This window comes from Stenella coeruleoalba (assembly GCF_951394435.1).
Source record: "Stenella coeruleoalba genome assembly, chromosome: 6".
Classification (NCBI taxonomy): Eukaryota; Metazoa; Chordata; class Mammalia; order Artiodactyla; family Delphinidae; genus Stenella; species Stenella coeruleoalba.
In genome coordinates, this window is record NC_137151.1 from 18668631 (window position 1) to 18694458 (window position 25828).

The following is a 25828-nucleotide window of genomic DNA, read 5'->3' on the forward strand; positions in this document are numbered from 1 at the left end:
AAAAATCCGATCTGTGAGATAGTTTCAGAAGCATTGTTTCCCATGTGTAGCCTTTCACACTGTTTCTGTAAAGCTCCAGATACTAAATGTTTCAGGCTTTGCAGAACCATAGGGTCTCTGTGGCAACTACTCAGCTCTGTTGTGAAAGCACAAAAGCAGCTGTGGACCAGCTGTCAGCAAAGAGGTATGGCTGCATTCCAATAAAACTTTATTTATAAAAAATTGTGGTGATCAGATTTAGCCTGCGATGCCTCATTTGTCAACCCTGTTCTAGGCCACAGGAAGGAGACTGGGCTTGACTCTAAAGGCAACAAAACCCACTTAATTGAGGGCTTCCTTCATTCTTGCCCCATTCTTATCACTGCCTATGTGTGTGTAAAGTCTTCACCTCATTGACTCTAAATCAGCAAGAACCTTGAAGCTCCTCTCTAATTCAGTGCTCTCCTCACAGCCACCTGACAGATGAAGTCTCTGCCTACAGGACTTGTGTTTACAGGCAGGGTCCATTTGACTCTTACCTGCATCCCCGAGGAATGATGATGACACCACTGACCTTGCAGTAGGCTGGTGAGCAACTGACAGCCCTACGAGGCTACAGTCTTCCATTCTCCAGGACCTGGTCCATCACAAGTAGGTTTCCATTGTCATCTGAGTCCTGAGGTCACCTCCAGGGCCCACTTTTCTGAGGTATACCACGCCATTTTTCTTCTGTAAAAAGTTACATATCTGTCCACAGGGACTCCTGTGAACACTGTCCATGGCCAGCTCACTTGGTGTGTCTGAAATGGTTGTATTAGACACGCAGCCACCGCATGTGTAGGCTCGTTTGCCTCTGGGCTCAGACACTGCCACGGGCAGGAAGGCCTTCTGTATTCACATGTCTCCATTCATAGAGCACCTACTTCATAAACCCCCCTTAACACCAATACAGTAGAACGCCTTATCCTCTCTGCACACGGGACACAGACCACTGTGTGTGTGAGGACACAGAACCCCACAGCAGGTCTCTCACACGGAGGGCATAGCTGAGGCAGCTCTTTCTGAAATCTCTTTTATTTAAGATTTCTTTCGTTGACTCACGACAAACTTAACAGGTAAAACTTTGCTCTTGCAAGTCTCCTTAAAATATCCCTTCTGGACCTACCACCGTTTACCTTGGCAGTAGGTAGCCCAAAGAGTTTTGGAAAGTCTCAGCTTGGCAAAGCCTCAGAGCTACTGGCACATTAAAAATTAATAAAGAGCACTGAACCGAGTTCAGGACACTGCAACGCGATCCTTCACCGTGAAATGTGCAAGATTCTTTGTTGGCAATGAACAAATCTGAAGCCAAAAAGGGCCGACCGTGACAAGCTAAGATCAGAAACAGTCAGCAACTTTGTGTGTCTTTCATTGACACACAAATGATGGGTAGGAATCAATACCCCTGCTCAGCCATGCTCTTCCTGAACATTCAGGAATTGAAGATGGGCCTCGGAGTCCAACCCACAGAGCTGGGTATTTACCGAGCTTGCAGAACCACAGAGACAGGGCAACTGCAGCTGCCTCCTTCCACTATAAGACAAGAGTGATTCACAACAAATTCCCAAGTTAGCAGCTTCTCCAAGAGAGTCAAGATAAAGCAAGGCATTTCCAAACATTTGGGATTTGCTTGAGTAAAACAGAATGCTTGTGTCTGACTGAATATTAACCCAGGAGGAAGAAAACACTTTTTGCATGCATAGGTGAGGGGCTGGCAGCAGAATGGACCTGACAGCATTGATGATAAGACTAAAAACGAAACAAGCATGTACAGCACACCTGTTGGTTCAAAGGAGGAATCTACTGTATTTGTAATCAACCTCAGGACACTTGGACACAGGCAGCGAACACAGAGACAGAGCAGCAGAGGCAAACCTTGAAAACTGTATCCTTCTGAATTCTGGAAAAACACTGGCAGACTCCACGTGCATGCTGGGTGATGCCCTGTGTCTATTTACACATTGCAACGCCCTCGAGCCCTCCAGAAAAATCACAGGCAAACCCTACACTCTGCAAATCAGAGGTCTGAAGCAGAGCACTTACTTAGCATATTGGAAGCTCTCTCTCGCCTCCACACCGACAGAAACATTAGAGAAAAAACAAAAAAAGACAGAGAAAAGAAAATTCTGTCCTTACCGAAAAGGCATAGCAGACAGGGACGGTGAACGTTTTCACTTTAGCCCACTCAGTGCTTTCTGTTTCATTCGGTCAATGTTCTAAGGCTACTGAGGAGAGTTCCTGGGGTTTTCCAATCTTCCTTCAAGAGTTTTAATCACTGGCTTCCCCAGCCCGGGTTTAACAAACACCGCTGTGTTCTGTGTATGCAGCACCACGTTGGGCAACCAGCCAACACAGAGTTTCAAGAGGCAAGGGGAGAAAACTGACACCCTAACAAACATACTTCCCTCTTTTGTGTCTTTTAAGGTGGTGCTCAAAGTGTCATCTTTGCTGCTGACGGGAGCTAAAGATAGCCTCTTTAAGGGACTTTCTCCACTGCCCCGCTATCCCTGGCTGGGCTGCCCGAGCTGGGTTCCCCAAAGTTTGTTTTCTGTCTCTCTGCCCTGAAGTTCTCTGCACAATCGCCCGGCTTGCCTCTACACCAGCTGCACTTTAAATGTATTTTAATTGGCTGGAATGTCGAAAGAATCCATTTGGCAGTCGTTTACATGTGAAGCACGCCCAGGGCAGCTGAAAGAGGCCCCAGAAGCAGCCGATTACTTCATCAAAAGCTGCAGTTTGAATACCATTGACTCCTACAGCACTACAGTGAACTCAATTCGATAGGCAAGAAGAAGTAATTAATAATTTGCTGAGAAAAAATTCTTCATTCATCTAAAAGCCAGAAATGCAAAGGAGAAAAAAAAAAATCCCTGCAGACACAACCATTCCTATGAAAGGCTTGATTGATAGCCCCCGGTTCTACTCTTCACAAACATTGACTTTGTATAGCATTACAGGAGGGCGCATGATGCATAATTTGGTTTGCCTGAGAAGTTAATTTAAGTAATTTTCCTTTTCAATGATCCCCTGAGATACATCGTTCTGTTACCTCTTTACACATTAGCCATATGCTGCAGTAAATATTGCCAATACTTGTGGCATTTCCTCGTTTCTTTTATTTTTTTCTTGGTTGGTTGCAATAATTAATTTTTGGCCTCCACTAAAGCCAGTCACAAATAAGTTTGCTCTGAGTCAAAGTGGATAATCATCACCACCCAGAATCTATAAGCCAAAGTGAAGGATAAGGCACTCTGAAAAAAAAACAAAATACTGTCAGCTTCAACAGATTCTAACATCAAGGGGGTAGGGGGAATACATGGATATATATGCATATATGCCTCAAAAATACCAAATAAACGGAATCATTTTCAAGTAGTTCTTTACCAATATTTTGCTCAGAAGCCTTTTCAATACCCTATGTGGATTGCGTTGACAGATTTAGAATCCCTGAGAAGTATATTTTGAAGAATCATCTCAAGTAATCCTGATGTTCATCCCTCATTAAGAACCCCTGGTTTAGAGTCAGAATATGTAGGAAGATCTTGGCACCCTGAGGGTGCCTCTCCATGGAAAATGTGAGCCAGAAAACATTGTCAAATTTGTTCTGCTGGCTTTTCCTCACTTCAGTAAAATTGTCTGTGGTTCCCAACAAGGCAGTACAAGAGAAAGAATGGTGTACGTAAGTTGCTTGGGTGCATTGGTCCAACAGCTCAGAGATGAAAACCAGCACCCTACGTGAACAGGCTTCTTTCCAGGAACAGAAGACTGGAAGACAGGATGAGTGTTGACTCCATAGACATCCAGCCTGTACAACTGCACGGACCCCAGTGCTTAAAAGAGACCTGTGCTTGGATTAATCCTGTGCTGGCATCATCTTGAATTCCTTCACTTTTGAACCAGGAACACTGTATTTTCATTTTGCCTTGGGCTCCACAAATTATGTACCTGCTCCTGAGAAAGACAGCATAAATCTGATTCAACACACAGTCGAAGTTGAAAAGTGCTGGGAATATTATACTGAGGGTATAGGTGACAACCCACTTTTGTCTTGCCCAGTGTTCTAACTTAGATTTTGAAGCAACTGCGAGGATTGAGGAGGGTGATCTAGAAAGAAGAATCTCTCCAGTAAACACAGGGCAGTGAGAGTGATCTGGGAGGTTCTAACTAGTTCGCCCTGAACTGATGGTTCACGGTTTGTTGTGTGATCACACTTCACGGTACTGGTTCAGAGAGATTTTATTTGTTTCCCATATAGTCAGCCCCTCCACTGTGTCATTCTATGGGCAGAAAACTCCATGTGTAGCCCTCATCTATTTTTTTTTTTTTTTTTTTTTTTTGTCTCAGTTGGGTCTTCATTGCTGCATGCGGGCTTTCTCTAGTTGCGGTGAGTGGGGGCTACTCTTTGTTGTGGTGTGTGGGCTTCTCACTGCGGTGGCTTCTTTTGTTGCAGAGCACAGGCGCTAGAGTGCACGGGATTCAGTAGATGTGGTGCGTGGGCTCAGTAGTTGTGGCTCGTGGGCTTTAGAGTGCAGGCTCAGTAGTTGTGGCGCATGGGCTTAGTTGCTCTGCAGCGTGTTGGATCCTCCTGGACCAGGGTTCAAACCCGTGTCTCCTGCATTGCCAGGCAGATTCTTAACCGCTAAGCCACCAGGGAAGTCCTCCATCATGTATTTTGAAATTCTCCTGGAGCCTTTATTCATAGTTTGACCAAGTCAAATTCAGTGCCAAAGCCTCAAAGTCACTGCTGACCCACTGCCATGAGGCCAAATAGCTCATAAGTTACTAGAGATGTGAAATGAGTACCCATGGGTCACTTTCTGCTCTCAAAGGTCTATTTTCCAAGACCAGCCTTTACACCTGGATTTTGGCCTGCTCTAAGCCTTAGCAAAAACCACACAAAAAGAATTTTTTTTCTAGAAAAGAATTTGGTTTCAGATGTCAAATACTTAATATTGCTGGTATCTTACATCTTGTTAGCTGTACTGCTAATGTGCTCTGACACTGGCACTTAACAAATAAAACAGATTAGTGTTGGAGAAACAGAATAGAATTTAGAGAGCAACTGGTCCAAACTATTATTTTTTTAAAAAAGGATTACTGAGACAAGAAACAATTCATGACTTCCCAGAAAGTCCATAAAACAATGTGTCTAAATCATACACTTCCTTTTGCTATGCCTGTTCCTATGTTGGACCGCCCAAGTGGTTCCCCATTCTGACTCTCCCACTGACTCCTAGATATTTTCCTGGATCTAGTCTGCTTTTCCTGGATCTAGTCTGCCTCCAGATTGATTTCAAGTGCTCACATTCTAACTCCTTGCCTTCCTCCTATGAACCACTTTCATGCACTGACTGTGCTGCGTCTATAAAGAAATCTGATCTCACACAAGACACATGGCATAGTCATCATAGAACACGGTCACCTAGGAATTTTTAGATCTCGTGACATAAATTCCTCTCTGCCATTTATAGAGCTTTAGTATGTATCCTGATAATCTTACTACTAGAGGCAGGTTTGAAAAGCTCAGTGTCCGAAGAATAGCAAAGCAAATCTGTTTGAACTCCTTTCCAGAGTTGGTCAGCTCCTGCTGCCCTTCTTTATCCACACTCTGAGGTATAGTCTTCAAGGTCAGAGATTCCTTAGACTATAGCTGATCTTTATGGAGCCATGTAGAGGCCTATGTTGGGACATGGACACAAAGCAAGTAACTATGTTTTGGGAATGCAGAACAATTATTAGAATGATCTGGCAGGTTGTGGAGGTCATAGAAAAGTCAAGGGTCAGAGCCAGGAAGGCAAAGTGAAAGGTTCTCTGCAGGAAGAGGAAGGTCTTGGTGCTACAGAGAAACAAACCAAATGCGTGATCACTTTGCAGGCGCTGGCCCTGAATGGGCCTCAATTTCCTCATGTGTCCATGGGTAGCATGACACAGCTATACTAGCTACACCCGCCACCCAGATTAATGTTAGAATGTCCACGCTCTTCCCATTCCTCAATTATAGAGGCACTGGAGCCACTGAAGCTTGGAAAGTACTCAGGGCCCACATGACAAACCTAGGTCAGATGGGCAGTAGGTCAGAGTCCAAGAACACAGACGGAGCACTTAGGTCCACATTTCTGGCAAACCAGAAAACTCACACAAGGCAGATGGCCAAATGGTTGAAAACACAATCAAAGCTCAGGTCCCTTGGTTCATCAGGAAATAAAGGGGCAAATCAAGGCAAACAGCAAGTGGATTAAGATACTGCTGTTTAAAAGTTGCTCAAAAGGGGCTTCCACATACAAAGCAGGAACTTGGTCTGAAACATGGCCAGCCTATGGCTTGGGGATGTAACTCACTGGGAGTGAAAACCCAGGAGGAAAGGGCAGAACAAAACATTCAGTCTGTTAAATTCAATCATATCATCATTGATGGAGTCCAGGCTGAGTATGGGGTTCTCCTCAGGATCACAAGGCTGGGGGGAAACAGTCCTGTCATGGGGTGGCACTAGGGATGCTATAACGACATACCACAGACTGGGGGGCTTAAATAATAGAAATTTATCTTCGCACAGTTCTGGAAGCTAAAAGTCCAAGATCAAGCTGTCGGCAGCGTTGGTTTCTTCTGAGACGCCCCCTCTCCTTGGCTTGCAGATGGCTGTCTTCTCCCTGTGCCTTCCCATGGTGTTTTCTCTGTAGGTATCTGTGTTCTAATCTCCTCTTCTTATAAGGACACAAGTCATACTGGATTAGGGCTCACTCTAATTGCCTCATTTTAACTTAATCACCTCTTTAAAAACTCTATACCTAACTACAGTCACCATCTGAGGTAGAAGGGATTAAGACTTCAATATATACATTTGGGGGGCACAATTCAGCCCATAACAGGTGTTTTTCAAACTATCTCAGGACTAGCCATTGTTTGTTTCTCCTACGATGCAACCCACTCCGCTAAGTGTTTTGGAGGCCATTTCTTATTTACTCACAAACCACCTTACTGTCACCTCTTAGCAGATGGGAAAATTCAAGTTGGAGAGATTAAGAAATTTGTCGCAGGACACCAAGAAGAGACAATATGATTCTAGAGCCTTAACCTGACACAAAGCTGTCTTTCCAGAAACCAGGCTTCTTGATATAGTCAATGAACATGATTCCAAAACACCTGGTGCCCAGAATCTGTATCTCATACTCCATGAGCTCCTGTAGCTTGGCTATCGTAGGTCCAATTTATCAAGCATTTTTTTGAGCATCTACTGAACACACCAAACTTCACTGCTTGCTGGCAACTTTGCTGAAGAGATAAGAGTAGTCTTAGGGGTGAGGTAAATTGATCATTAAGTTTGGGAGAAAGACCAGACCTAGAGACCGGGGCGAATGACACTCTGCTGGGGAGGGCCCCGTGGCTGGGAAGGGAGGCTGAAAGCTGCTGGGCCAGGCTTAGGTTGGTGTACAGGCTTCAGGAGCCATATCTCAGGCCCTGAAAGTGACGATTACCCCACAAGCTATCACTTAAAAGCACACAAGAAGCCCCAGGCAAACTGAAAATTGTATGTGAGGAAGAAAGAGAAGGGAGGGAGGAAAAAAAAGAAGGAAGGGAGGGGAAAAGGAGGACAGGAAGGAGAAAAACAAGGTAGGAAACATTCGACCAGCACCTGCTAGGTGGCAGGTATTATGCTAAACACAACTTCCATTGCCTCACAAAATGCTATCAGATAAATAGTTATTTACCTTCATTTTACAGATTCATGAACTGAAGCTCAAATGTGTTAAAACTTTTGCTCACATTGTCACCGCCCCAAATCAGCAAAGCCAAGATGTAAACCCAGCTTTCCTTATGCTCTCCTGAAACCACCCTGCCTGCCAACTGTGAACAAAACAATAAGAAGCAAGCAGGAAGCTCAAGCTGGTGGAGGCAGGGCCTCTAATGGGGCCTCCTTATCCCAAGTCCAGTGCGTAAGGGCATCAAAGCTCCTGGGTGTGAAGCCACGACATTGATTGGAGTAGCTAGGCTGCTTGTGAGGTGAAGTCAGAAAGGTCAGAAGGGCCGTCTGCTGATGGGCAGGGCTAGCACGGGGCCAGCTCTCAGATAACAAAATAGATGGGGTTTATTGATGGGATTCCCTTATTTTATGCAAATGATTCCGCTCCGGGTATTTATTCCTGTGTTGAATGGGGGTTTGCCTTGGGAAAATAGATCGGCTCCCGCCACTAGGGAAAATAAATCTTGCTGGCCATTCAGACACCAGACTCCAGATTCAGAGCTGGATGAGACAACCTTTGAGCTGTTGGGCACCGGGGAATTCAGATGTTGTTTATCCAGTGAAGAGATAACGATTTATAGCGGGGAGGGAGAGACAGTGAGGGAGGAGAGAGAAATACGCTGAATTGTATTTGTCTTCACAGACTGCACCATTAAAGCACTAATACTGAAAGAACTGTCGGAAGAGGAAGGGTGAACCAACAATCCACCAGTATTTTGGTAAGCCACAGACGCTGGACCACGTGTGACGGTGGGTACTGCAAACAAATATATACTGTCAATTTCCATTCTAGCTTGCCCATTGAAGAATTCATCAGAGTAGTGAGCGGGAAGCAAAAATCATTGCTAGGGGGTCTAGAAAGGCATTTTGGGGGGTAATTTTTTTCACATGTAGGGTCACAATGAGATATTGTATCTTTCAGGGTTTCATTGACTGATTATATGAGAAGGCAGTTCAATAGCATGTTTGAGAGCCAATCGACCCATAGTGCTTTCTATGTCACAGGTCTCATTCCAAGTATTGGGTTGCCCAAAAAGTTCGTTTGGGATTTTCCATACCGCCTTACGGAAAAAAGCCGCACCAACTTTTTGGCCAACCCAATATGTACTATACTCCCGTAGTATAGTTCTGCACAGGGAGATGCCATTGTTGTTCCCACGTCACAGGTGGAAGAACTGAGACACAGTTGTCTTCACTTGAAATGATGGAAGTGGGGAAGCTGTGATTCAAACAAGGCAATCTCATTCCTAAACCACTGCCCATCCTGCCCCTCCTGGTGGCCTTTAGGGGTAGAGCAGTTACGCACAGAGCCCGGCTTCATCTGGCCTCACTTTATTGCCCTGCCTGGTCTTCTACTTTCTTCAACAGTCAGGGGTGTCTTTTTCCGCATCCCCCCACGTAGGTCTATACAGATGCCCGGTTTTATAGTTTTAAATTTTGCTTTTGTTTTTATTTTGCCCAGAAAGACGTTTTCCTATAGCATGCTGTGCAAACTGACATTTTTCTGCCAAGGCTCAGTACCTTCAAAAACAAACTGGTGTTTGTTGTCTTGGAATTATCAATTTTCTCGTAGGTATTTGTTGCCTAAGGAATTTACCTTGGCTATTCACTATCATGTTAATCCTCCCCAGAGACCAGGGCTTAGGTGAAGGAAAAGGATAGACCTGGAGGTGGCCACACATGGAGGAGGAGAAGAGAAGGGAAAGATTCTGGACTTCAGCTTCTCTCAAGCCTTGTTTCCAGGTTGACCAGATGCCCAAACCCATCTCTGCATTACATACTTCTTTCTTATAAAAAGAAATTCCTTCTATTCAGGCAGAGGCAACAGGTCCCCCTGGAAAGATGGTAGTCCTCACAGTTAGACTCACCTAAGGTCAACCTCTGCTCTGCCACTGACTACCTGTGTGTCCTTGGGTAGGTGACTTAACCTCTCTGAGTCTCAGAGTCTTCATTCATCTCAAAGGAGGGATGACAATATGACTTTGTAAGGACTACATAGACCATAAAATGTGAAAATGTCCGGTTTATCAGTGGACCCTAATTCATGGTAATTCCTCTTCTCTTCCATTGTCGTACCTGGGCTAAAGCTACTAACATGAAGACAACCGTGGCATTCTTACAAACCTCAAGTACTCTGGACTTAAAGATATTATAATCATGCATTGAGGCCCCTAATGACATTAGCTGCATAAGCAAAATCAGTTGCTAAGAAAGGCCTTGTGATGGTAAATACCTGTAATGGTAAATAACATCATGGAATTGTTCTATAGGACTTCCAAACTGAGTGTTACTGAATTCCAATCACATTTGGAAGAAACCAGACAACACATGGGCTCACAAACCAGTTTGCTCACTAGACTTAACCAGTGTGATAAGCCTTTAAAATGGCTTAATGATAAGGGCACCTATAATTACTTAATAGCCTTAAGAATCATTTCAAGGAGAAATTATATCCTATGTTTTAAAAAGCAGCAAAAAACAATAACTGTTATAAGTATGGTTGTGCTTGAAAAAGTTAATCTCTCATAGTCACTGTATTTCAAGAGCATTTTTCTTATCCTCCCCATTGCCATTCTTAAATGTCTTCCCTCCATTCTACTTTTGTCCTTTTTTCATTAAATTATAGGAAAGGCATTTAAGGAAAGAAGACGGGGGAATGTCATCACAAAAAGTTTTAATACAAGCTCAGTAAAGCTAGAGCTAATTTTTTACTACACAAATATGCAAAGTTTAGGAAATGGCAGTTTCATATCCAGCAAAGACGTCTAGAAGAGATCAATAATGTAATTATTTATTACTTATTCATGTGTTTTAACTCAAAAAATTAGCTTAACCATGTAAGAAAAGAAGGTAAAATTTATAATAGCAATCAAGTAGAGAGATCTGGCAAGATGTGTGCAAAATCGTGATATATGGGAACACAAAAACTTTCAAAGACGAAATCCATAAATGAACAGAAGAGAAACCATTTACTTCAAAGCTTAAGATCAAAATAGTGCAATAGTAATTAGAGGATATTCTTCTAGGGTTGAGGATATTCTTCTAGGGTTCCTTTATTCTTCGCCTTTAGAAGAACACTGACCAAATACACATTCTGATTTTCCTTTTTTTTTTTTGCGGTACGCGGGCCTCTCACTGTTGTGGCCTCTCTCACTGCGGAGCACAGGATCCAGACGCGCAGGCTCAGCGGCCACAGCTCACGGGCCTAGCCGCTCCGTGGCATGTGGGATCTTCCCAGACCAGGGCACGAACCCGCGTCCCCTGCATCAGCAGGCAAACTGTCAACCGCTGCGCCACCAGGGAAGCCCCACATTCTGATTTTATATTGATGGACTCCTTGGTAATGAACAATGGGGAGATAAAAAATATAAAGCTTTTGTCCCAAACATTGTAAAGTTCCTGGTTCAGTTAACCTGTGTAAAAATTATACTCATTTAGGGAAAAAAAAAAAAGCAAGATTGAAATATTAAAGTACCTGTGCTCTGAAGTGTCAGATGAAGCAGTGGGGTTCATTCAGACCTACAACCACAATTTCATACTTCCTTTCAACTTATAGATTGGTCCGCAGGCTACAGTTTGTTTCCTTGTTTTGGTTCCTCACCCCAATCTGCCCACCATCTCACTTGTCCTCCGACCTGCTCTGCACATTCTTCCTGCAACACTTTGAGCATGTCCTCTACACACCACATACACACACACCATCCCCTTCCACATCTACCTGTGTCACAGGGATATTATTCTTCTCGGCTGAATCTTCCAAAACACAAGGTAACTGCTATCTCCCCAAAGAAGTCTCCATTCGCAATCACTTCAGCCCATAGTGAAATAGGGATTGCTTTCTCTTTGTCTATGATAAGTGGCAAATAGTAGCAAAACATGCCTGATGCTGGGATTTTCTCATGAATACATTTCATCTGTTTATTTATAATTGGTTGTAAACTCTTTGAGCTAAGCAGTGTTGCCATGTACTTCTTTGAATCCCTGACTACCGTGACATGTGGAGAGAAAGCAATCAATAGCACTGTGCAGAGCAGAGGTTGGTGCCCTTTCTAGTATTAGCAGTCAGCTTAAAATCTCTTCCAACAGAAAGAAACAGAAAGTTCTATTATTAAGATTATTTGCTTGGGTTAGACCACTGAGACTAACCCGAAGATGCAACTCTCGTGGACAATCAAAGACCCATGAGAGGGTTGATTCCTTCATGGCATAGAGGTGGTACCCTGAAGTCAGTGCTGGGTCCCACTGCTTGCTAACTGTGGTGCAGGGCAAATTTCTTAGCCTTGCTGTGTCTTGGTTTCCCCATTTGTAAAACGGACATTGTAACAGTTATAATAGCCAGCAGTTATAGCGTGCTCCTTAAGCCTTTTGCAAATAACAATTCATTCATTTAATTCTCATAACAATGCTATGAAGTAGGTTCTTCTATTATTATGTACACTTTACAGATTAGGAAACTGAGGTACAGAGAGGATACGTTTCCTGGCCACAGTCACAGACACAGAAAGTGCCAAAGCGAGAATTTTAATCTAGATAGTAAAACTGCAGAGTCCATGTTCTTAGCCACTGTGCTGAACTGCCTCCTTTCTATCATTAAAAAGTAATATATTGCTATCAGTATGAATTTAAAAAGAACAAGTAATATATGAAAGTTACTGGGGACTATAAAGGGAAGATAAAATTAGGCTTTAAAAAAAAATGTGACTACCTTATATATTCAAATATCTCATGTAGAAGTGTTGCTTTCTTTGTCAAAGCAAGAATTAGGTCTATTGGAAGAATGAAATAAGATGGTCATGGTACGTAGTTAGCACAGTGCCTGAAAACTAGTGTGAGCTCATAAGTTTGGAGCCATTGTTGCCATTATTATGATGATGATGGTGGTCGCTGCCTAGGGGCTCAGGAACTATTGATGTCATTGCTGCCTCTTCTTCTCCCTGTTACTGCTCTGCCTTACTCTGCCCAAATCTGCAGTTGAAATCAAGGACAGAATGGATGGGTTAATGCTTATTCCTTAGGCAGAAGAGGAAAGGAGCAAACAGGCACATTTCATGGCTTTATGCACACCTCAGTTCTACCCAGGAAGGTCTAGGATTAAATGTACCCTCCACACTGCAGCCAAACTGGATTATTTTTTCTCCTAGATGTCTTATATGTTCCCCGTTCCAAATCTTTGCTCAGTCTGTGCTCTCCACCACAAATGCTTTCTCTCCCAAATCCACTGGTGTCTGCCAGTTCTTCTAGGCACCTTGCAAATTTTTGCACATACCCAAAGCTCTCCTTCCTCCTTCTAAGAGAATCAATGCATTCATCCATTTCTTCATTTTGCATACATTCATCAACATCTATTCTACTGGGTGCAGGCACTTTGAAAGGCAATAGAGATGATAAAACCCAGGGAAGCCTTAGCTTCTGCCTTCAAGGGGACAAGAAAATCAATGATTAAATGCCATGTCATCATTGCTATGAATGTAAGTGGAACAATATTGCTCCTTCCTTCCTTTGAACTATATGCCCTTCTTTGCATTCTTTTTGGGACTCAGAACATTCTGTCCACTGTTACAATTATGTATGCTCCTCTCTTACATCCTGATTAGTATATAAGCTGACTGAGGCCGAGGAACATGCCTTTGCTCCCTGGATCATCAGAGCAACCTCAAGTTCAGAATCTCCCTAAATACCCAAGAAACACTTTTTGCGTTACACCCTTGATCCTGCCATGCTGTACGTTAGAACGATACTCCATGTATAAAAACAACTCTGAGGGGTTAGCCATTAGGAAAAATCAAAAAAAGTTTTCTTCATCATCTTCCAGGTCTCTTTAACAAGCAACACCCAAGCACCCCTCAGTCACACTCAGACACGGAGCGAGTGAGAAGCAGGGAGATTTCGAGCTTCAGTTTCTTGAAAGCCATTGCTGCAGCAACACACAATCCGTAAATGACTTATGGTTCTTTATTACTGGGCCTTACAGCCCTGAGCAATTGTATCTGCCAAAGAGAGAATATTCACTTCAGAATTTTGGATGTAAATATTCAGTCTCTTGTGCTTAGCGTGTCATTGCTAATGGTATATAAAGAATGATCCAAGAGGAATATAAATAATCACTTGGCTCTACCATGAAGATAGCAGTGCTGACTACAACCAGCCCAAAATGAAACAGGGCAAACTTCAAACTCAAGCCAGGAGGTCATCAGCTGTGTCTACCTCAGAAAGGAATTCTTACCATCAGAATACAGAATTTTTTTTTTTTTTTTTAAGAAAGGCACTAGCCCATTTCTGCAACTCCACTTCAGCCAACAAGACAGGTAAAACTCAAATTACCAATGGGTTGTATTTTTAAAGGTCATTTTAAAGTTGCATGTTGAGGACCAAATTTCCAACATCTTTGAAAGTGTTCCGATGGGACAGTGGGATTCCAGTTCCAGTTTTAAAACACAGGGATGGGAGGACAATCTCAAAGGATTGATTTGGCTGCTCAACGTGGATAAGCAGGTGCCCTCTTCTGTGGCAGGCTGCAAAAACGGCCCCAAAGACCTCCCATACCTATACACGCACCTCTCTGCAATGTGACTTAGCAGGTCCTTTTAAAGGGGAGTGGGGGAATCAATATCGCCCCTCTTGAATCCAATGGTAGAGAATACATACTTATCTCTTGGATTCAGGTGTAGTCATCATGACTTGCTTTGGCCAATGGTACAACAGTAAATGGGATACAAGCAAAGAGTTGCAAAGTGCTTGTGCATTGAGACGTGCTCTCTCTTGCTCTTGGGAACATTGCATGGCCATTTCTCACCCAAATGATATAAAGCCAACAACGAGATAGGCGAGAGAGTTGGTCGTAGCCTATTCAGCCACAGTAAAGCCACCAGCAGACAGCAGAAATCAGCTGACCAGAAGAAATGGCCAGCCAACCCACAGAATCTTGAGAAATAAGAAAAGTTATTAAGATATTGGATTTTGGTGACATCTTATGTAGCAAAAGCTAATTGGTACACCTTCATCCTATGCTATCTACTCCATGTAAATCTCTCTCCAAGTTCTCCATTTTGGGGACAGAAACCACCTTCCCAGAACTTGTGTAAATTAAACTCAGAACTCACAGTACAGGAAACTTTCCCTCTTTTGCACTCCTGGGGTGATGGTTGCAGGTGGAAAGTAGGGAGCTGTGACTTGGCAATTATCAGAAAAGACCATCCCCGCTCTGTCTTGAACAACACCTGTGATAGCATAGATGGGGGACCAGGGACTCCAGGATGGAAAATGGAAGCAGAAGACAATGTAATAAATACTCCCTGATGGTGCAAGGAATTCCAAAGTGGAAGACTTGCATATCAGGGTCTGCCTTTCCCAAGCCAAATGTTTCCAATACATCCTAGCATCCACCAAAATCCCTCCATATTTATGAAGGAGACTTCAGGTCCTGTAATACGTGGCCCAAGTAGTTTCCATGCACTGAGAGAGAGTTGGCATTGGTGTTGAATGAGCCCGCCACTGGACCTACCACTTAACTAACCCCTAACTATTTTCCTCACTCCTGACCATTTTGCTTTGACATCTGTCTCCCTAATTGTATACATTTTCTAGCACCAAATGGAGGCATTTGGCCTGGGATTGCCAAATACCCAATACAAATGCTGTCCCACCCCATTTCCACTAAGGACTGCTATATGACCAATTCTGTTCCTGCTAGACCCAGTCTCAGAAGCCCTCCTCACACACTGCTCCAAGAATCCACTTTCCAATCAATCAGAATTGACACATAAGCTGACCTCTTCTTGTCAGCCCTGTCCTGACTCCATCCTGAGTCATGTCGAATGCTGTTTTGTCCGCAGGCATCTTGAACACTGTATCTATCAATCCTGTTTTTATACATTTTCCCATACCTCGTACATCATCATGATAGGGAATTTTAACCTCCTTTCTTGACTCCTTCTTTGCCCCAACTTTTGTTTTCTTTATTCTATCTCATCTACTTTTAATTTAGATGACCTGATTTAATTCCATATATTTTCAAAGATTACCATACCTCTGTATTGGAACAAAGAGATATGTAAATATGTATTTATGTAATTGTTCTTTTTTTTACTTGGAAGTAAAGATTTCATTTGCCTATTGTTAATTTCATCCTGTAGTTTTCCCCATATTTCTGTTACAACATCTTTTTGGATTCTGATTCTTTTCAGCCAACATGACTTAGCCTCTCCCCCCACCCCCGCCAATGTCATGTCATCTGAAAATATGGTATATTATGCCTTCCATGTCTTAATCCAGATCCATGATAAAAATTGTCAAAGGAGAGAGAAAGCCTTGGCAGACTACTGAAGATCTTCATCCAAACAACCTCAAATCATTCATCAGCTATGAATCTACCTAACATTTCAGGCTCCAGCCCACATCTCCATACTGATATCACAAGAATCCATCAAATGCCTGAAGAAATGAGGAAGGGGAACATTCCATTCGGGGAGAATAAAATGAGAAAAAGAGCAGAGAAATATATGATTTATTTCAGAAGTGGAGAATATTTTCTTGCATTAAGAAATTAAGGACTTCCCTGGTGATGCAGTGGTTAAGAATCCGCCTGCCAATGCAAGGGACACGGGTTCGAGCCCTGGTCTGGGAAGATCCCACATGCCGCAGAGCAACTAAGCCCGTGCGCCACAACTACTGAGCCTGCACTCTAGAGCCCGCGAGCCACAACTACTGAGCCTGCTCACCACAACTACTGAAGCCCACACGCCTAGAGCCCGTGCTCCGCAACAAGAGAAGCCACCACAATGAGAATCCCGCACACCACAACTAGAGAAAGCCCGCGTGCGGCAACGAAGACCCCAGCCAAAATTAAATAAATAAATAAATTTATTTTAAAAAAAAGAAATTAATGAGTCTATGTAAAAAACAATTCCGATTTCTTTGAACAGGTCCACATTTGGAAGTGTGTTGAAAGTTGTATCTTTTCCCCTCTTTAGGAAAAGTAATTATTCTCTCATGTATGTTTCCATAGAACTTGATTCATCAGCTTTCTTTAGTCCTGGTAGTCGTTAGTGTGGTTCACCAGATATTTCTCCTTTTCTTCCTTCTGGATGCATGATATGGTCTCACTCTCCTGCCCTCCTGAGGTTTGGCATGTCCACGTGACTTGCTTTGTCCAAAGAAATGTGAGTGAAAGTGTTAGGTCACTTTGGGTCGAAGCCTTTAAAAGCTGATTTACCTCTGCCATGGTGCCTGAGAAGCACAGGTTGAGATGAAGTCTCCATCAGCCTGGGTCCCTTGGTAACACCATGAGCAGAGCTCCTCTAGTGAACTACACCGACCTTGCATATAAATGAGAAGCTTTGTTGTTTATTACTGCAACAGAGCCTATCCCAAGCAAACCAATATATAGAGCTTGCTTGTGTGTATGAGAGTGTGTGTCTGTATGGGGGTAGGAGAAATGAAGATGTTTCAGGTATTGGGGATGTAGCAGGGAATAAAATAGATAAAATTCCCTGATCTTATGGTGCCTACATTGTATTACAGGAAGCAAATAACCCTCTGAATCTTCATTTCATGTGATTCAGAAATTTCATTATCAGTTGTGTTATAGGGGGAAGTATCTGAGAAAGCCAAATGTTGGACAACTTTCTCTTCCCCTTAGTCATACAGGGATGAGTAAAAGGAACTGTCTTACCTTCTTTTTTTTTTTCATATTCTTTTCCATTATGGTTTATTACAGGATATTGAATATAGTTTCCTGTTCTATACAGTTGGACCTTGTTGTTTATCCATCCTATATATAACAGCTTGCATTTACTAATCCCAAACTCCCAATCCATCCCTTCCCCACCCCCCTCCCTTGGTGACCACAAGTCTGTTCTCTATATCTCTGAGTCTGTTTCAGTTTTGTAAATAAGTTCACTTGTGTCATATTTTAGATTCCACATATAAGTGATATCATATGGTATTTGTCTTTCTTTGTCCGACTTACTTCACTTAGTATGATAATCTCTAGGTCCATCCATGTTGCTACAAATGGCATTATTTCATTCTTTTTTATGGCTGAGTAATATTCCATTGTATATATGTACATCTTCTTTATCCATTCATCTGTCGATGGACATTTAGGTTGTTTCCACATCTTGGCTATCGTGAATAGTGCTGCTATGAACATAGGGGTGCAGGTATCTTTTTGAATTAGAGTTTTATCCAGATATATGCCCAGGAGTGGGATTGCTGGATCGTATGGCAACTCTATTTTTAGTTTTTTGAGGAACCTCCATACTGTTTTCCATAATGGCTGCACCAATTTACATTGCCACCAACAGTATAGGAGTTACCCTATTTCTTGAGTCTCTCTATTAGAACACATGTCTCTAGCACAAGGGGTCCTTTCATTCTTCCCTTAGCAACAGCCAGGGCTGCTGTCATTTGCTCCACCCTCTCTAACCAGCTCCCAGGTAATGCTGATACTGCCCTTGTGTGGACCACACTTTGAGTAGGAAGGGTGTAGACTCCCCAGGGCTTCAGCTGGAAAGTCTGACACCCTTTTTCTCCCAAGAGCTGGAGTGGAAATGGGTGGGAAGGAGGGCAAAATCCAATAGTCAGTTGTGAGCCTTCAGCTCAGATTTCCTTTTTTGTGTTTGCCAGCATTTATTTCCTTTCATTTAAGTTGTATTCATCCTGATGGCTCATCTGAATCAGTACTTATACAAAGCTCACCTGCGATTCTATGTGCAGCCCACAGTGGAGAATCACTCAGCATAGGTAACTTTCCCAGGAATGGCAGAAAGTTCTTTCTGCAGAAAGTAATGTGCTGAGGAGTCAGTAGTCCCCCTATTATGTAAAATAGAGCTGCATTGCTTTTTTGATTGGAATGGGGGTGGGGCTATTACTCAGGAGTGACATTAACCTTTAATAGCATTTACCCCTGTTGTTCCACAGGTGGATTCAATTAAATTCTTGGAGTCCATTATTCTCCCACTGAGGGAGGGGCTACCAATATCTCCTTCTATACAATGTACTGATATTGGAGGAAATCTGAATATTTATTTATCTATAAACTCATGCATTTTACTGAACAGAATGTGGGCTTTGCTTATGTTAAACTCTCAGATTCTGACTGTGATTAACAGGTTTTCTTTATCTATTTCTTTTCATTGTCACATAATCTCCCATTTGTTCCCAACAGGTCTGCTCTGTGAATTTACTTTCCTGACATTCAAGCCCTGGGCTCTCAGGATTTCAATCTTCCCTTTATTTACATCTCCAAGCCTTTAACTAGGTCAGAAGTCATGATCCATTTAACAAATAGTACTGGCCACTGCCTGAGATGAGAAAAAGAAGACTGACAACATTTACTGAAAAATAAGAAAATGTGAGAATTCATCCACAGAAATGAATAGTCACGTTCTCTACAGCAGTGTTATGCAAACCGCAGGTTGCCACATACTAGTGGGTCATGAAATTAACTTAGTCATTTGTGACCAACAATTTCCAAGGATATAGAATAGGAAACATCAGCATTTGTCAGGTATAAGGAAAGATATTGTTTTATGAAATTGTGTTTCATATATCTGCCTGTGAATGTGTGTCTGTTTGCATGTCTTGACTGTGGGCTGGGATATAAAACATACTGAAAATCATTCATCTAAAGGGTCTCGGGTGATGTGGGACATTCTAAAGAGTGTTAGAATGGCATTTCACTGTGTCTTTCACCTTCCTATCGACCGCCCTCTTCCCTTCTGCCTTTCTGCCTCGCAAACTCTTCACCCCCTCCCCATAAAGCTGGTGTTACTCCAAATACCAGAGCAAAATATAGTAAAGCTGAATCTACGTGAGTCTTTAGATTTCCATCAATCCAGGACTGTAGTTGGCTCAAACGACCTTTTGTTTGTCTGGCTAGAGAGTGTATTAAAGCTAACTAAAGACAAGTGAAACTAACTCACAGACTGCCAGTGGAGAACTTTGTATGGAAATTTACACTTAAGGTTGTAGAAACAAACGTTTCGAAGGCAAAACTGTATTATATACAGCTCGGGTTGTTTCTTTTAAAAATACAGGTTTGTTTTTTTTTCGCCTCATCGCCCAAAATTTCAACACAAATTAATCTAGCAGAGCAATACTGAGAATTTAACATCTATTTTCAATCACTACCTTCCTGGATCATTTTGCTCTTACCCCTGGAGGGCTTGTCAAACTTTTTGAAGGAACAAAGCCAAAGTCAAAAGTAAAATGATAAAGCTTGGGAGTGAATGAGGAAGAGAAAAATGCATACACAAGCAACCCCCAGAGGGATGGGAGAAGAGAAGTTGTGAGAGAAAGAGACCCCACAGGGAGGAACAAAACACGTTCAGACCAGCTTCAAAAATTCTTCAAGCTAGGCACAGTAGGAAGAGGTTCAAATAACATGTGCTTCTCTCAGTAAAACTCAAATACAAAAAGACACTGCGCAGGACCAGGGTTTTGTAATATTTGCCTGCACCTGTTCTGTACAGAAGGACCTGGTGGCACTGGGAATGGAATTCCTTGCAAGCAATAATTTCACTTTGATGGGTAAATTAATATGAATATAGCCATGACTATGACAACCATGTAAGCAATTATAATGTATAAAGGCAATATGAAAGAGTGGTATTTACTAGGTCAGAGCTATATAAATTCCAGGTAATAGAATAGAACTGGAATTGAACTTTCCCTAGTCATCCAGATTAGACACCCATCCAGCCCCAGGTCAAAGGAAAATTTGGCAAAGCTCACTAAGTGCACTGAGCTTCAAACGATACACCAGAACTCATTTATTGAAGTACACTTACAACTAACCCTACATTAGACTCTTGACTAGATTTTCTGGTAAAAAGATCATAATCAAAATTCAAATATACAATTCTAATATTTTTATGAAATAACTTAAACATTATTGTAAGGAATCTAAACATTGACTTTCACAAACTAAACTGCAGGCAAAAATCTCAGTTTACAAATAGCACTTAAACTTTGAGGTAACATAATTGGCAAATAAATCATTTACTGTCAGATCTTAATCTCTGCTCCATGTTACCAGGATATCAAGTTCAATTTGTTTCAGCAAATATTTACTGAGTATATAATACAGTCATCTTTTATGGGGAGAGAACAGTCCTATATCTTTTAAAACATTATCATTTGAAATAATTTTACACTTACAGAAAATCTGAAGAACTCTAATTTGTCTTTTTCTTTTCTTACTCAGTCTGCTTAATAGTTTATCAATTCAATTTTACTGTTTTTGTTGCTGCTGTTTTCTCCCAAAGAATCAGCTTTGGGTTTCATGAAATTTTTTCTATTGTTTATCTGTTTTCAATTTTATCAATTTCTGCTCTTTCATTTATTATTTCCTTCTTTCTGCTTGCTTTGGGTTTACTTTGTTTTTCTTTTCTAATTTCTTAAAATAGAAGTTTAGGGGCTTCCCTGGTGGCGCAGTGGTTGAGAGTCCACCTGCTGATGCGGGGGACACGGGTTCATGCCCCGGTCCGGGAGGATCCCGCATGCCGTGGAGCGACTGGGCCCGTGAGCCATGGCCGCTGAGCCTGCGCGTCCGGAGCCTAGGTTAGAAGTCCGTCTTGCTTCTCACTGGGCTAAAGGCAAGGTGTCAGCAGATTGTGTTCCTTTCTTAAGGCCCTAGAAAGGAACCCATTTTCTTGCCTTTTCCAGCATCTTGAGGCCACCCCCATTCCTTGGGTCATGACTCTCTTCCATCTTTAAACCAGCAACACTGTATCTCTCTGACCACTCTCCCACAGTCACATCTTCTGCTTCCTTCCAGTTCTAAGAACCCTGTGGTTACATTTTCCTCCTTCACTTTTAAGGGTCACGGTGATTATATTAGCAATCACACCAGTTGCCCATGCATCCAGAAAATTCAGAATAATCACCCTATGTCAAAGTTTTAATTTAATCACATCTGCAAGGTGCTTTTTGCCACGTAAGGTAACATATTCACAAGCTCTGGGAATTAGGATGCAAACGTCTTTCAGGGGCCATTATTCTGCCTACTACAGGGGATAACTGGAATGGACTTCAGTCATGGCTATTACTAACAGCAGTCATCTTCCATGGGGCCAAACCACCCATGCATGAATGAGCAACCAGTCCTTTCAAATTATATCATGGAAAACCAGTCCTTTCAAATTATATCATGGAAAACCAACCACCCCTTACAATGTATATACAACACCTGCACTTAAATACAAACTACCATGCTCAAATACTTCCTTAGGACTTTCTTGCTTAAAACTTATGTGAACACCTTTAAATAAAGCTGTCCCTATTTAGAGAGCTGTCTGAGGTCCGAAGAGGGAAAGGCTCATGGCAAAATGGCCTTTGCTCGAAGGACCTGCTGATATCATTTGCAAATGAAATGTAAGAAAAAAGGGAAATAATTGTCTATCTCAGTGTTTCTTCACAACTGGGGTCTATGAAGCAAAAGCCCTTTGAGATGCAACACACACACACACACACACACACACACACACACACACACCCAAAGGCACACAGGATTCTGCAGTCATTCAAGGAAATGCTAAATATTATCCACCTCTCAAGGATTCTCAATGCATGTTAATATTTTAAAGCTCTGAGGAAATATGTGTGTGATCAATCTTCGGCTTCTTGAAAACTATAAAGGGAGCGTCCAACTTTAACTTGACCTCTGTTTGGCCCTGTGGTACCCTTACTGGTCCCATACCCTCATGGGTGAGAACAGTTTCCCATCTGCTTCCAGAATTCCTTTCTGCTGAGCTTTAGGGCAGACTGCAATAAGCTTGAAGGCTTCTATAAGAGTAGTCTCCAAATTTGTTCTGATGTGATTATCTATTTCCTCAGTAAAATTTTATATATCTATATACAGACATTCAAAATTTAATGTGTAAAATTTTTACATGTATTATTGTACTAATATATACCCCCATCAAATAGGTAATTATAACAAAAATCACATAAGAATCATAAGAATTATCTTATATATTTTGATAATTGTGGTTGCTTCATATCACCAATAGTTAATACCTCAAGAGAAAGTATACATTTTGGGTTAGGGTTGTCTTTACTAAACCTGGATGTAAATTCATTCTATCAGCTAGTTTTCTTGCAAGTGATTTTCAATGTTTTGTCCCATTTCTTATCAGATCTTACAAGATTATTTTTCCTCCGCAATATCATTGAAGAAGTACTCATCCTAGAAGTAGAAGTATCAGCTGTTCTATTTTCTTGGACCTGATTAGGCTTGCTTTTATCATCTTGGATCTATGATAGGTTCATATGCTGGTTTGTTTTATGTGGTTGTGTCGCAGCACTCATTTCAACCCATTTGCCCATTTGGTGAAGATCAGTTTAGTTAAAGAGAGATAACGAGTAATTGTAGTGAACCCAGCCCGTGTAACATGGTATGCTGAAACCAAATGTGGGCACTACAGACGAGCCTTCTCAGTTGTGGAACACCCTCCTTCATTCGGCACCTTGCCTGACTAAGAGAGCAGAGGACTTGCTAACATATAGCCCAAATCTATGTATCTATATACGTGACATTAGTAAAGATTAATTCCTTTCTCCCAGTTTTAGTAAAGATGAGTAAAAGTTTGAACATTTTCCTCCTAAACCTTATTGGATTGTCTTGCTTACCCTCCAGGTGTTCTCCCCATATGCCATGGCTACCCTTCATCCCAAAACTGTGGCTGTGAATTTAGGGAGGTCAGAGTTTAATTCCAGATCTGCTGTCCTAACCCATTTCAGAGTTTCAAGGACAAAGTGCTCAGTAGTGCCCAGTAGCACTCTTGGGAGGATAAACACTGGATTTTTGTTTGGGGAGATCAGTCTCAGGAAGATGGGGACAGGCCTGCCCTGAGAGATACTGATCTCCTTCCCTGAGGGCTGGTGGACCACAGGCTTAATGGTTAACTGGATGTGCCAGGAGAGAAAAAAGGCCAGGAACTGTTGCAGGGAAGCTCTTTTCCCCAGGCAGTAGATCTCACCTGGAAGAACACCCATGAGAGTAACATTCTTGGTCTTCCTTGGGGAGACAGAGTGAATTGCTGGATGGATATTTTAGAGCACGGGAAGCTCGGTGTATGGAACTCAGCCCTTTCCTTTCTCTTGAGCAGCTCCTTGGCCTGCACATGGGACACTCATGGGAGACAGACTCTACCCCTACTGGGGAGGCCTATGGGTCCTTGGGGTTGCCTTTGAGTGTGCACCCATTGTTGCCCCATACCTAGGTCACATTCTTACATATATTTCAATCCCTATGTGACTAGCTTCTTTGTTTACCTCTAAGTGGTTCCACACTGGGTCAGGAAAACGAAATACTGGAAAATTGTGGGATCTGGTGCAAATTTACTTTAACTCACTGAGTCTCTGTTTCTATGCCACAGAATGATGCTAGTAGCATCTGCCGTTTAGGTATTGCCTAGCCCACACCTTAACACCTATTGGCTATTTATTACATGCAGGCATGTGTAGGTCCTTTTGTTACACTCCCTCATATAATCTTCACAATAACTACATAAGGTAGGAATTATTATTATCCTTATTTTAAGATGATGACACTGACACTTAGAACGTAAACAAGATAACGTGGACCATACCCTTTTAAGACTTACATTTTAACATACAAGCAAAGAAAGCATTCAGAACCTACAGCCCAGGTCTTGATTCCTTTTCAGAAGAGCAAACCAAATAGAAATGACAGAGGTTGAATCAAAAGTCAACAATCTACCACCAGCCAATTTTTCTTATTCTCTAGTGGTCCTCAGGGCTCAGAGTCCTAAAAGCCCTAGTCCCCCACCCCCAAACCTCTTTTTTGTATCTAATGTGCTTCAAATGGCCAGTTATGGCCCATCAATGAGTCATGAAATTAATTTGTGGTTCATGGCCAACATTTTTTCTAAGGGAAGAGGAGGGCTGGGGAGGGTAGGGGAGGGAAGAGGAGGGAATAGCTTAGAAAAGGAAGTATCAGAGTGTAGACCACATAAGGACCATATTATATTGTTTAGTGAAATGATTGCTCTGTGTGTGTGTGTGTGTGTGTGTGTGTGTGTGTGTGTGTTGCATGTACATGCTAGGTTGCAATGTCAAGTGTATTTTCTTACTGTGGATCATCCCAAATATTTTAAATTCTGGTTCCATCTTATTTGGCTTATAATAAGCTTGTTTTCATGGTTGTAGGGCTGGTTCTATCCTTGCTTAATGTTCTCCTTCTTCCCCTATGTTTCTAGGCTGCCTCTGGAAGAGAAAAGTGAAAGGGGCCCCGTGTGCATAAGATAGTAGCGAGAGGGAATGTGACAGAAAGTGGAGATGCAAATGGAAGAGGTGAGTGGGGCCGGTCAGGCAGTCCTGGAGTGATGTGTGTGGATTTTGTTCTTAAGTGTAAAGGAAAGCCTTGGAGGGCTTTTGATTTAGGGAAGTGATACAATTCCATTTATCTCATAAAAAGAACCCTGTAATTATTGGGTAGAGAGTGAATAGTAGGAGGCCAGAGGGGAAAGAGATAAGAGACCAGTGGCACGTTCTAAGACAGTAGTCATTGAAATGAACAGGAGAGCACGGAGGCCTACATGCCAGTCAGGATTTGCCCAGACAATTGGAACTACTAGGAAATATACATGATAAGGATTGTACCTTACACAGCGGGGCAGCCAGTTACACAGACTATGCGGGCTGTTGTTTCGTGCCTGGTGCTAGAGCCCGAAGACCACAGGGAAGGGAAACAGCACAGGAAGTGTGGGAAATAAGAACAAGTGGGAACCTGGGAGGCTGAGCTGGACATCACCAGAAAAGACTGCCCCCCGCACTGGCTCTCACCACCTCCAGGCCTTCAACTTCAATGATGGCTCATTCCTGAGTGAAAAGCTGGCACCCGTCAAGGTGCTAAGATGTACCTAGTCTGGATTCAGAGAGGCTGAAGTGAAAGATCACAAGGAGCCAGAGGCCATGGGGCCTGGCCACACCCCACACCAACTAGATGTCACAGCAGATAAGCAACCATACAGGTGAGATGCAATAGCCTTTGCACACCACACCCCACCTTCTAAGCGTAAAAAAATACCACCCCTTCACTCCCTC

General features: G+C 42.4%; 1 protein-coding gene across 3 annotated transcripts in view; it reads right to left on the reverse strand.

The window, feature by feature from the left end:
* Window positions 1-25828, reverse strand: part of NCKAP5 (NCK associated protein 5) — a 1134964-nt gene that overhangs the window by 1057089 nt on the left and 52047 nt on the right. The window contains exon 1 of one of the 3 annotated variants that reach the window (XM_079924726.1): window positions 2155-2919. The exons of 1 other annotated variant lie outside the window; for it this stretch is intronic. The gene's annotated coding sequence lies outside the window, so the exon portion shown is untranslated. Of the gene's footprint in view, window positions 1-553; window positions 622-2154; window positions 2920-25828 lie in introns of those variants that run through there. One more of the 3 variants, XM_079924723.1, reaches the window with a different exon arrangement.